The sequence below is a fragment of the Salvelinus alpinus genome, chromosome 24, assembly GCF_045679555.1.
Source record: "Salvelinus alpinus chromosome 24, SLU_Salpinus.1, whole genome shotgun sequence".
In the NCBI taxonomy this organism is placed as follows: domain Eukaryota; kingdom Metazoa; phylum Chordata; class Actinopteri; order Salmoniformes; family Salmonidae; genus Salvelinus; species Salvelinus alpinus.
Genome location: NC_092109.1, coordinates 17,624,060 through 17,637,975, shown reverse-complemented (window position 1 = coordinate 17,637,975; position 13,916 = coordinate 17,624,060). Strand labels below are relative to the sequence as shown.

At 41.1% G+C, this 13,916-nt stretch overlaps 1 long non-coding RNA gene across 1 annotated transcript; it reads right to left on the bottom strand.

Annotated features, from left to right (window-relative positions):
* Positions 1-2,346: 2,346 nt before the first annotated feature.
* LOC139552248 (uncharacterized) lies at positions 2,347-4,618 on the bottom strand. The gene is made up of 2 exons (XR_011670402.1): positions 4,189-4,618; positions 2,347-2,945 (listed from the first exon to the last, which is right to left on the bottom strand). It is a non-coding gene; the product is annotated as an uncharacterized lncRNA (long non-coding RNA).
* Positions 4,619-13,916: the final 9,298 nt, after the last annotated feature.

Below are 13,916 nucleotides of genomic sequence, written 5' to 3'. Positions count from 1 at the left end.
CACACAATACCTCATAATGACAAAGGGAAAACAGGTTTTTAGAAATGTTTGCAAATTTATAAAAATAAAAACAGAAATACCTTATTTGCTATGAGAGTCAAAATTGAGCTCAAGTGCACACTGTTTCCATTGATCATCCTTGAAATGTTTCTACAATTTGATTGGAGTCCACCTGTGATAAATTAAATAAATTGAACATGATTTGGAAAGACACACACCTGTCTATATAAGGTCCCGCAGTTGACAGTGCATGTCAGAGCAAAAACCAAGCCATGAGGTCGAAGGAATTGTCCGTAGAGCTCCGAGACAGGATTGTGTCGAGGAACAGATCTGGGTAAGGGTGGCAGCATCATGCTGTGGGGATGTTTTTCAGCGGCAGGGACTGGGAGACTAGTCAGGATCGAGGGAAATATGAACGGAGCAAAGTACAGAGAGGTCCTCAATGAAAACATGCTACAGAGCACTCTGGACCTCAGACTGGGGCGAAGGTTCCCTTTTCAACAGGACAACGACTCTAAGCACACAGCCAAGAAAACGCAGGAGTGGCTTCGGGACAAGTCTCTGAATGTCCTTCAGTGGCCCAGCCAGAGCCCGGACTTGAACCCGATCGACCATCTCTGGAGAGACCTGAAAATAGCTGTGCAGTGACGCTCCCCATCCAACCTGACAGAGCATGAGAGAATCTGCAGAGAATAATAGGAGACACTCCCCAAATACAGGTGTGCCAAGTTTGTAGCGTCATACCCAAGAAGACTTGAGGGTGTAATCGCTGCCAAAGGGGCTTCAACAAAATACTGAGTAAAGTATAGTATAAATCTGCAAATATTTCTAAAATCCTGTTTTTGCTTTGGGGTATTGTGTGTTGATTGATGAGGGGGAAAAACAATTTTATCCATTTTAGAATAAGGCTGTAACATAAAAAACTGTGGAAAACTCAAGGGGTCTGAATACTTTCCGAATACACTAAGTGAATTGTGAATTTGTCCCAATACTTTGGTTTCCCTAAAATGGGGGGACTATGTTCCAAAAATGCTGTAATTTCCAAACGGTTCACCCGATATGGATGAAAATACCTTCAAATTAAAGATGACAGTATCCACGTTAACCTCATCATCACTGTTTGATTTCAAATCCAATCTTAGAGCCAAAAGAAGAAAAGATGCTTCACTGTCCAAAGAAATACAGAGGGCACTGTACAGTATATCTCACAACATATTTATAAGCCTGCCTTACATATACTTCTCTGGTTTCATACATACAGGTTATGGTAGGATCTCCTTGCATTGTCTGGTCACTGGGCCATCTGTTAGACATAGTTAGCATTCACATTTTAGCAGTATGTAGTCTACTGTATTGTGTCATTTTACTCATACTGTACAACACTACTAACCTTGTTGCGATGAAATGCCTGTTCCCTATGACAGTAACATAATGATGTACATTAATGAATCTGTCTGATCAGTCCTGATTATGTGGTATCTATTAGATAAGGATGTTTTATATAGGTTCACATACTCTTTGCTTTCAGAGAGAGGAGACAGGTGATACAGCATATGAACACTACAAGTAGAATTATGGACCCGATCATGGCAATCCATATGATGACGTACTCAGTCACCATGTCTGTGACAGGAGAAGTAAAGAGTGTTTGACCAAATGGATGAATGATCTCAATCAGAAATGTATAGAACATTTCTCCTGTAATCTTTCTAAATGGTGTTCCACAACACCACCATGACATTTTTGCTGGGGGTCGAGCGTACGCCCTCCTCCACTTCGTAATCACAGTGGACAGTGACCTTTGACCTCAGCCCTCTGCCCCCTCTCTGACCCCCTCACTGGGAGAGTGCAGGGGCCATGGCTGGTGTTTGTGTGGCCAAGCTCCTTGTATTCAGAATCCACGTAGAACAAATACTGCTGATCCTCTACAAGGAACGAGGGCTCACATCTCTGCTCAACCACTTGAGGGGGGTGGAGACAAGCACAAGGTGAAACAGATCAGGGTGTGACATAGTCTCTCCTAACGTCTGTGACAAAAATGATACGTCTGTCAGGAGCATACGGGATATGAGAGTTATGTAAATGTGACATTTGGTTCCGTGTTTCTGAGATTACTTTGGGCCGAATCAGGCCTACTGTAACTAGCAGGAACCATTTGTAATTGGAAATCATTTTTAAAGGATTCCACTGTGAATGATCTACTTGAAATGTGATTGCATTAATGCAATTCTAATTTGGGTTTAATTTGCCTCTAGTTAAAGCTTTGCACATAAATAATGGGAAAATGCATGGGTGAAGAATGAGTTCCAAACAGAACCTCCATGTTAGCTTGCAAATCAAGAGTCCTTTTGTATTGCTTTCCTCTCACAGTTAGTGAAGTGGTTTATTAAGAATGTTCTGCAATACAGAGAAACGGAATCAATATAAAAAACAATTTTTATCTCTGTAGTTTTATCTCATTTTACACATGACGTATAAATGACATATTGACTTATAAATCAAGAAAGCTGTTCATTTACACATTTATCAAGTATACCTGTTGAAATTAATCTTATCCTAAAACCTCTGCACATCTATTTATAGCCCAGTAAGAGAATGCCATTAATCTGAGAGGAACTGATGTTTACAGACTACAGGAAGACATGGTGTTCAGAGTCGAAGATATGTAAATCAAGCAGGGTGAATTATTTTTTTAAGTGTATCAACAGGTAGAAGGTAAGGCACATACTGTAAGTTAACTATGAGAAAAACAAAACTTTTCTTCAAAACAGACTGTCTTCCTTCTATTATTCTGCTAAGAGGGCGTAGTCTCCAGTCATTGCAAACTTGATCTTGGTGCACCCAGGTCCAGCTTGGTTACCAGTAAATGTCACAGTAGTATAATGCAGACTTGCTTGGTCACTGGTAGATGTCGCTGTAGCATATTGCAGACTTGTGTCCTTTTCCTGTAAGAGAGAACGCAAGTCACTTTGAGCTATGTGCAGCTGGGGTTGCCATTGGCAGTATATTGCTAGATTTTGTGATCTGATCAATGTATGTGGCATGGGGAGTAAAATTCAAAGTTCAAACCGTATTATTGAGAGTGGAAGTCAAGTGCATATTAGCCTACTTCACACTGCACTTATTCAATCCAACTCACCTCATCCCTTGGCAGTGGTGTAAAGTACTTAAGTAAAAATACTTTAAAGTAGTACTTAAGTCGTTTATGGGAGTATCTGTACTTTCCTATTTATATTTTTGCCAACTTTTATTTTACTACATTCCTAAAGAAAATAATGTACTTTTTACTTCATACATTTACCCTGACACCCAAAAGTACTTGTTAGATTTTGACAGGAAAATGGTCCAATTCACACACTTATTAAGAGAACATCCCTGGTCATCCCTACTGCCTCTGATCTGGCAGACTCACTAAACACATGCTTTGTTTGTAAATTAATGTCAGATGGTTGTAGTGTACCCCTGGCTATTTGTAAATAAAAAACAAAAAATAAGAAAGTTATGCTGTCTGGTTGGCATAATATAATTTGAAATTATTCATACTTTTACTTTTGATACTTAAGTACTTTTTAGCAATTCTATTTACTTTTGATGCTTAAGTACATTTAAAACCAAATACTTTTCGACTTTTACTCAAGTAGTATTTTACTGGGTGACTTTCACTTTTACCTGTATGTTACGGCTGTCGTCGGAATGAGACCAAGGTGCAGCGTGGTAAGCGTACATTTTGAATTTATTAAATGAACACTAAAAAAACAAGAAAGATAAACGACACGTAAAGTAATGTAGCGCTAAACCAGCAACAAACAAAAACAAGATCCCACAACAGAAAGTGGGAAAAAGGGCTGCCTAAGTATGATTCCCAATCAGAGACAACGATAGACAGCTGCCTCTGATTGGGAACCATACTCGGCCAAAAACAAAGAAATAGACAACATAGAATGCCCACCCCAAATCACACCCTGACCTAACCAAATAGAGAAATAAAACGGCTCTCTAAGGTCAGGGCGTGACACTGTATCATTTTCTATGAAGGTATCTTTACTTTGAAGTATGACTTTTTAGTACTTTTTCCACCACTGTCCCTTGGTCTTGTGTTGACAGAATCTGTTTCAAATGAGAGAATGATTGAAAATAAAACACTGATCAAAGAAAGGCAGTAGTGGTTTAGTCAGCCCTCATACTCACAGACACAAGGTGGGGTGTTGTCTTCCTGCGCAGGTGGGCTTCTGTCGAGACAATGCAGTACATTCAGACGGATATACACTGAGTGTACAAAACTTTCTTCCATGACATACTGTAGACTGAGCAGGTGAATCCAGGTGAAGGCTATGATCCCTTATTGATGTCACCTGTTAAATCCACTTCAATCAGTGTAGATGAAGGGGAGGAGACAGCTTAAATAATCATTTTTAAGCCTTGAGACAATTGAGACATGGATTGTGTGTGTAACGCTTGTCGTGGTTGGAAGAAGAAGAGGACCAATGCGCAACGTGGTAAGTGTCCATATTGTTTTAATACGAATAAATGAACACTGAACAAAAACAATAAACCGACAAACGAACACTCCTGTACGGTGAAACAAAAACCAGCACAGAAAATATAATCACCCACCAAAACACAATGACAAACAGGCTACCTAAATATGGCTCCCAATCAGAGACAACGACTGACACCTGCCTCTGATTGAGAACCATACTAGGCCAAACAAATAGAAAAGGACAATAGAACAAAACATAGAAAAAAAAACATAGAATGCCCACCCCAACTCACGCCCTGACCAAACTAAAATAAAGACATAACAAAGGACCTAAGGTCAGAACGTGACAGTGTGTGTGTGTGCCATTCAGAGGGTGAATGGGCAAGACAAAATATTGAAGTGCCTTTGAACGGTGTATGGTAGTAGGTGCCAGGCACACCAGGTTGAGTGTGTCAAGAACTGCAACGCTGCTGGGTTCTACACGCTCAACAGTTTCCTATGTGTATCAAGAAGGGTCTACCACCCAAAGGACATCCGGCCAACGGCATCCCAGTGGTTAAAACAGGTAATTGATGAAAGAGGACAAAGGAGCCTGACACGAATTGTGCAGAGCAACAGACGGGCTACAGTTAGTCAACTGACAGTCCAGTACAACATTGGTGCCCAAAGTCCCATAAAGGAATGCACAACTCGTTGTAGCTTGACACTAATGGAGTATGACAGCCGACGACCTTAGAGAGTATCACTTCTTTCAGCAAAAAAACAAACAAGAAACTGCAATTGCAGTGGGCTAAGGAACAAAAACACTGGACACAGGAGAATTGGAAAAACATTGTCTGGTCTGATGAATCCTGGTTCCTGCTTCACACTACTGGGAGAAAACCACATGAGTACATGCATTCATTCATCATGCTGTGTGTCAACATTGTTGGCTGCTGGTGGTGTGATGGTTTGGGGTATGTTTTATGGCACACATTGGGCACCTTGATAAAGGTGGAGCAACGTTTGAATGTCACAGGTTGTCTGAACATTATTGCCAATCAGGTGCATCCCTTCATGGCAGCAGTGTATCCATCTGCAAATTCATTTTTCAACAGGATAATGCCCCATGCCACAAGGCTATAATGCCCTATGCCACAAGGCAAGGATTGTCCAGCAATGGTCCCACAAACATGACAGTGAATTCAGCTTACTGCTGTGGCCTGCCCAGTCACCAGATCTCAATCCAATTGAGTATCTGTGGGATGTTGATGGAACAAGCCATTCGGGATAGAGATCCAGTACCAGCCAACTTGACACAACTGTGGGAGGCATTGAAGTCAACATGGGCCAGCAACCCTGTGGAACGCTTTCGACACCTTGTAGAATCCATGCCCTGACGAAATGAGGTTGTTCTGAGGGCAAAAGGGGGTGCAACTCAATATTAGGAAGGTGTTCCTAAGGTTTTGTACACTCTGTGTTATTGATGTGCATAAATATTGGAAACATAATGGTAGTTTAAAATAAATAAACTATTCTTAACCAGTATTTGCAGGCCTGCCTTGAAACCCTTCGAGAGATAATTTGGCAATTCTGAAAATAATTTAAAGTAGCCTTTGGAACAAAATATCAGTGGGATATGAGTAGGCCTATCTGAAGGCATGCACCACGCTTGCGTCGGAGGACACACAGCACAGACCCAGATAGCAGAATGAATAAAAGGACGCAGACTGAAAAATGGCCTTACTAAGAGTGACCATCAAAATACTAAGAGCTAAGGAGTTGAGACAGTTTAGGAACTAATAAATACCTGTACATTTACTAGCAACAGAATCATACACTGTAAACAAATGTTACTCACCTTCTCCTTCGGTTGTTGTATTGCTGACTGCCATCTCCTATCCAGGAGGGATTGAACTGAAAGCTGGGGAGGAAATGGTGGTTCCAGGAGGATTTACAACTGAAATAAATAAAATATTGAAATATGTCCAATAGTAATTTATCACTCTTGTAATACAGTAATAGAGTATTGTCATGTTAAAATGTCTGAGCAATTTATAGGATCTAGTCTTCCTCAACATCTATGGGGATACTGAGGCTGTGCTGTGATGTCACAATATCTTTATTCTTTACTACCAGCTCTACAGCACATGTGATGAAGATATCTCCAGTACTGCTCCTCTTCATAAACAGCTCCTCTTCCACCACTCTCCCCACACAGACATTGTGTGTGTAGGGTTGTTTTATAAAGTGTGAGGCATCATTGTTCAGGTAAAATCACATCAAAAAGTGAGGTATTTCTCTTCCTTTTGTACAAACTCGGTTTTCCAAGGAGATCTGTTGGTGAACTGTGAAGGTAATATATGAAATCAATTAATGAAATCCTAGGGATAAGGTGCAGTCTGTGTAATGCGAACTAAACAAGTGCTTTGGAGTACAGTAAAATAGTCACTCACTGCTCACATTGTCTTCGAGAATCATTATGTTTTGAGAAGATTGTCTCCTTATCCATTCTGTAGAATAGCACATCTCACATCTACTTCAGTATTGTTCCACTTCTTGAACTCATTCCAGAACAATGTAAACTGGCAAACACTGGAACGGACTTTCTTTATAGGTGTGGTGGTCTTTGTAGAAGTCGCACTCAGTGCCTACTTTTGACTCACAGAAATTCTCAAAGCTGCTAATGAGAAACTTGACAACCTTGTACCTAGACTGTGGGGATTCTGGTGGGGTGCCCCCACCCAGGTAGTGCCAGGGCTGGCAACACTAGCTGCATTAACCCATGGTGAGGGGGTCACACTCAGACAGAGAGGGGGCATATTATTGTGGCCCTGGTGGAACAAAATAATCAAAGGTCTGACTGCACAGAGATGCTTGGGAAAATGGTCACAACGGGGGACCAGCGTGTGTTTCAAAGGAAGAGGGTGAATCTGATTTCCATCACCTAGGACTTGACGACGGTTAATCAAAACTCCCAATTTTTGCAAGTTTTTGCTCAATTTTGCATGCCTTCTCAAACAGCTGCAACTGTATATGCATTCGTAAATCAAGTCCTTTCTTTAAATGGGCTCTGGAATGGAACAACTGTTGAGCATCTGAGTTTATGGTTGTTTGTGTGGGTAAAGGGTTGAGTGTGTGTGTGTGTGTGTGTATCCCACAACTGTTGCTAGGGAGTAAAGATGTTAGGGACAATATAGGATGAATCACAATAATTGTTTGCTAAAATAATAATTGCTTGCCAAAAATGCAATTTTTGTAATGGCAATCCTGATTAGAGGTAACAAACCTTTGCATGAATTGCCTACATTACTACGAATATTATTTGTTAATTATGGAAATTAAGATAAGCAGGATTTAAAATATATATATATCTATATATATATACAGTACCAGTCAAAAGTTTGGAGACCCCTACTCATTCCAGGGTTTTTCTTTATTTTGACTATTTTCTACATTGTAGAATAATAGTGAAGACAGCAAAACTATGAAATAACTAATATGGAATCATGTTGTAACCAAAAAAAGTGTTAAACAAATCAAATGCATTTCAATTAACAGGTGTGCCTTGTTAAAAGTTATTTTGTGGAATTTCTTTCCTTAATGCGTTTGAGCCAATCAGTCGTGTTGTGACAAGGTAGGGGTGGTATACAAAAGATAGCCCTATTTGGTAAAAGACCAAGTCCATATTATGGACAGAACAGCTCAAATAAACAAAGAGAAATGACAGCCCATCATTACCTTAAGACATGAAGGTCAGTCAATCCGGAAAATTTCAAGAACTTTGAAAGTTTCTTCAAGTGCAATAGCAAAAACCATCAAGCGCTATGATGAAACTTTCTCTCATGAGGACCACGACAGGAAAAGAAAACCCAGAGTTCCCTCTGATGCAGAGGATATGTTCTTTAGAGTTACCAGCCTCAGAAAATGCAGACCAAATAAATGCTTCACAGAGTTCAAGTAACAGACACATCTCAACATCAACTTTTCAGAGGAGACTGCGTGAATTAGGCCTTCATGGTCAAATTGCTGCAAAGAAACCACTACTAAAGGACACCAATAATAATAAGAAACTTGGTTGGGCCAAGAAACACGAGCAATGGACATTAGACCGGTGGAAAACTCCAAATTTTTGATTTTTGGTTCCAACCGCTGTGTCTTTGTGAGATGCAGAGTAGGTGAATGGATGATCTCCGCGTGTGTGGTTCCCACCGTGAAGCATGGAGGAGATGTGATGATGTGGGGGTGCTTTGCTGGTGACACTGCCAGTGATTTCTTTAGAATTCAAGGCACACTTAACCAGCATGGCTACCACAGCATTATGCAGCGACACGCCATCCCATCTGGTTTGCACTTAGTGGGACTATCATTTGTTTTTCAACAGGACAATGACCCAACACACCTCCAGGCTGTGTAAGGGCTATTTGACCAAGAAGGAGAGTGATGGAGTGCTGCATCAGATGACCTGGCCTCCGCAATCCCCCAACCTCAACCCAATTGAGATGGTTTGGGATGAGTTGGACTGCAGAGTGAAGGAAAAGCAGCCAACAAGTGCTCAGCATATGTGGGAACTCCTTCAAGACTGTTGGAAAAGCATTCCAGGTGAAGTTGGTTGAGAGAATGCCAAGAGTGTGCAAAGCTGTCATCAAGGCAAAGGGTGGCTACTTTGAAGAATCTCAAATATAAAATATATTTTGATTTGTTAAAATGTGTTATTTCATAGTTTTGATGTCTTCACTATTGTTCTACAATGTAGAAAATAGTAAAAATAAAGAAAAACCCTTGAATGAGTAGGTGTGTCCACACTTTTGCCTGGTACTGTATATATAATTGATTATATAGTTATGTTTATGATAGAGAACAATTTGTTCATGCAAACGGCTGTTTATCTACCAGGGCCAAGATATCCTGTGGTGTGCCGCAGGGTTTGATAATTGGACCTTAGATAAGTCATCAAAAATGAGAGCCCAGTAAGCATGTAACTTAGGACATGTCCAAAATAAGTGGGTCAACGTCCCCTCATCCTGCTTGCACCTCTCACACAGTGGTGAGGTGTTCGGGAATATTTCCCTGTAATTGTTGAAATGAAGCTAACTGACTATCAATGTATAAATTACCAATTGTTGTGAGCCCCTTCTCCCTCCACTGTGAAAACACCATATCATCCAATGCAGGGTGGAAAGCATGATTCAGGCAAATCCAGGTTTCCAGATCCTAAGAGTATGACAAATGACTGGATTAGAGTCATAAATGGCTTTTTTCACATTTGATGGACTATTAAAAAGTGCAGGGTGTGAGGAACGTTGATAAGAGGCCTGCTCAATCAAAAGCCATGAAGGCATATCATTCTGTCACATCCCAGGTAAACTTTCCCTCCATGCACACCATTTTACCAGTTTTTTATCTGTACTGTTTTGTCTTTCACTTATTTTCTTCGGTGCGAATAAATAAAACCTAAAACCTATGAAGTATTGTGTCTATGAAGTTACAGCCTGGAGAGGGAGTGAAAGTTGGACTTCTTGTAACGGTGTGCGTTGAGAGTCGGGAAGCAAGTACAGGGAGTGAATATTTTAATAAATAAACAGAACATAATACACAACAAGAAACACTAACGGCGCACCGACATGAAACACATACAGAAATAATAACGCCTGGGAAGGAACCAAAGGGAGTGACATAAATAGGGCAGGTAATCAAGGAGGTGATGGAATCCAGGTGAGTGTCAGTGTCAATAAGTGCTGGTGCGCGTGACGATGGTGACAGGTGTGCGTAATAATCAGTAGTCTGGTGACCTAGAGGCCTGAGAGGGAGCATACGTGACACTTCTAAAATGAAAAGCATAGGGACATATCAGAATATACAGTTAAGGTCAGAAGTTTACATACACCTTAGCCAAATACATACTAGCAAAAATTCCCTGCTTAGGTCAGTTAGGATCCCCACTTTATTTTAAGAAAGTGAAATGTCAGAATAATAATAGAGAAAATGATTTATTTCAGCTTTTATTTCTTTCATCACATTCCCAGTGGGTCAGAAGTTTGCATACACTTAATTAGTATTTGGAAGCATTGCCTTTAAATTGTTTAACGTGGGTCAAACGTTTCGGGTAGCCTTCCACAAGCTTGGGTGATTTTTGTCCCATTCCTCCTGACAGAGCTGGTGTAACTGAGTCAGGTTTGTAGGCCTCCTTGCTCACACACGCTTTATCAGTTCTGCCCACACATTTTCTATAGGATTAAGGTCAGGGCTTTGTGATGGCCACTCCAATACCTTGACTTTGTTGTCCTTAAGCCATTTTGCCACAACTTTGGAAGTATGCTTAGGGTCATTGTTCATTTGGAAGACCCATGTGCGACCAAGCTTTAACTTCCTGACTGATGTCTTGAGATGTTGCTTCAATATATCCACATAATTTTCCTTTCTTGTCATGCCATCTATTTTGTGAAGTGCACCATTCCCTCCTGCAGCAAAGCACCCCCACAACATGATGCTGCCACCCCCGTGCTTCACGGTTGGGATGGTGTTCTTTGGCTTGCAAGCCTCCCCTTTTCCCTCCAAACATAACAATGGTCATTACGGCAAAACAGTTCAATTTTTGTTTCATCAGACCAGAGGACATTTCTCCAAAAAGTACGATCTTTGTCCCCATGTGCAGTTGCAAACCGTAGTCTGGCTTTTTTTATGGCAGTTTTGGAGCAGTGGCTTCTTCCTTGCTGAGTGGCCTATTGATTTGCACTTTTCGCACCAAAGTAGGTTAATCTCTAGGAGACAGAACGCGTCTCCTTCCTGAGCGGTATGTTGGCTGTGTGGTCCCATGGTCTTTTTACTTGCGTACTATTGTTTGTACAGATGAACGTGGTACCTTCAGGAAAATGCTGCCAAGGATGAACCAGACTTGTGGAGGTCTACAATCTTTTTTCTGAGGTCTTGACTGATTTCTTTTGATTTTCCCATGATGTCAAGCAAAGAGGCACTGAGTTTGAAGGTAGGCCTTGAAATACATCCACAGGTACACCTCCAATTGACTCAAATGATGTCAATTAGCCTATCAGAAGCTTCTAAAGCCATGACATAATTTCTGGAATTTTCCAAGCTGTTTAAAGGCAGTCAACTTAGTGTGTAAACTTTCACCCACTGGAATTGTGATACAGTGAATTATAAGTAAAAGAATCTGTCTGTAAACAATTGTTGGAAAAATTACTTGAGTCATGCACAAAGTAGATGTCCTGACCGATTTGCCAAAACTATAGTTTGTTAACAAGAAATTTGTGGAGTGGTTGAAAAACGAGTTTTAATGACTCCAACCTAAGTGTATGTAAACTTCCGACTTCAACTGTAAATACCTATTAATCAAATGGCCATCCGGACTATTTACCACCCCCCTTTGTCTTAACACTGCTGCTACTCGCTGTTTATTATCTATGCGTAGTCACTTTACCCCTACCTACATGTACAAATTACCTCAACTAACCTGACTCGGTACTGGTACCCCCTGTATATAGCCTCATTATTGTTATATTATTGTGTTACTTTTTGAATAATTTTTTTTGTTTTCATAATATTTTCGTAACTATTCCTTGAACTGCATTGTTGGTTAAAGGCTTGTAATTTAGCATTTCACCGTAAGGTCTACACCTGTTGTATTCGGCGCTTGTGACAAATAACATTGGATTTGATTTGATTTAGAGATGGTAAGTCCGGTCCAACTCAAAGGCACTCAGGTTCCCACAGGTGAGGAAAGGAACTATGATTCAATTGGGCCCCTGGTCCCAGGTCACAACATTAAAGAAGATCGTAAGCTGGGACTGTAGTAGTAACATAAGGCAACTGGATGCTAATGGTAGAAGAGACATATAGTCTGACAATTCCAATAAGACACATACCAGAGAAATATGCCTAAGACAATTGGACACATTAATGAAAGGGGGAGACACATGGTCTGCTGACCTGACACACTAATGATAAAAAGGACCCATAGTCAGCTCCTTCTAAAAAGAAGGCGTATAGTACAGAATCTGCTGATTCCAATAAAGGCAAACTGAACAAAGAGTACATTGACACATTATGCTGACACACTAAAGATAGAGGGATCCATAGTCAGCTGCTTCTAAAAAGAAGGCCTATAGGGCTGAATCTGCTGATTCCAATAAAGGCAAACAAAACAAAGAGTACATTGACACATTATGCTGACACACTAGGATGGAGGGTCCGGCCACCATTGTAGTCTAGCTGAGAGCAGATGTGGGCGTTATTGGGCGTGAACAAGCGGGAAGCTTGAACTAGAGGATAGTGGTGGCGAATGACTTGAGAAGGGAGACTTCATTTGCATAAGGGATGGACATAGTGCTATGTGTGTATAAATATAGGAGCTAAGGCTCTGGGAAGGGGGGGTGTTCCGCGGTGTGTGTGCCGCGGGGTGTGTTCCGCGGACATTCCAGATTGTGATACAATTTGTATTAAAAATCTTATTTGAGTTCACAAAGTTCTTGTAAGAGTTATATTTGAAGTGATTTTCTACGACATATTTGGCGAGCTGGTCCAGGAGTGACAGGGACGGAGATGTTCTTGGCTGACGGGTTCTTTGGACAATCTAAACAAACAGAGGTGGCCACCCAACTATATACGGTAAGCAAGTTCTTACAATAGTTGAAATGTTTGTGTAGATTGCTTCAGAGTCCTGTCTCAGCGGGAGGAATGTCATGTAGGTCTCTCTCTCAAATTTCCTAAAAACGATAAAAACGAAAGAACTTTTGAATTCAAATAAATGTGCATGCATGTGTGAGTTTGGGTTTTGTATGAATGCGCATGTCTAGAGATTGAGTGAACTGGAACTGTGAACTTTGATTGTGTCGGGTGTTTGGCTGGGGGGAGCGGGCATTTGTTCTGGTTGGACTGCTCGAGACAGGTTCATGTGTCTGGTTTGATTGGGGGAGTTGTTCCGTCTGATTCTGCTTGGCCGGGTTCGACCGTATCAGGATCTGTTTTGGGATGTGCGTAAACACACCTCAGTCAACCTGAGCGGGCGACTCGTGTCGGGTGTGTGTGATTCGGACTGCCCCTCTCGTCGGACCATTCATTTTGAGCAGCCTTGTGTGGGCTGATCGGCGCAACTGTTTGTACTCTCTAGTTGAGCGGCTGGGCTCAGGCGCAGGGCTACAACAAGTAGCTTATACAGTCAAAGCATAAAACAGTAGGTTGTAGGAAAACGTTAGCCCGATTGTGCGGCGTTCAACTGCAAAAGTAGCTTATACAGTCAAAGCATAAAACAGTAGGTTGTAGGAAAACGTTAGCCCGATTGTGCGGCGTTCAACTGCAAAAGTAGCTTATACAGTCAAAGCATAAAACAGTAGGTTGTAGGAAAACGTTAGCCCGATTGTGCGGCGTTCAACTGCAAAAGTAGCTTATACAGTCAAAGCATAAAACAGTAGGTTGTAGGAAAACGTTAGCCCGATTGTGC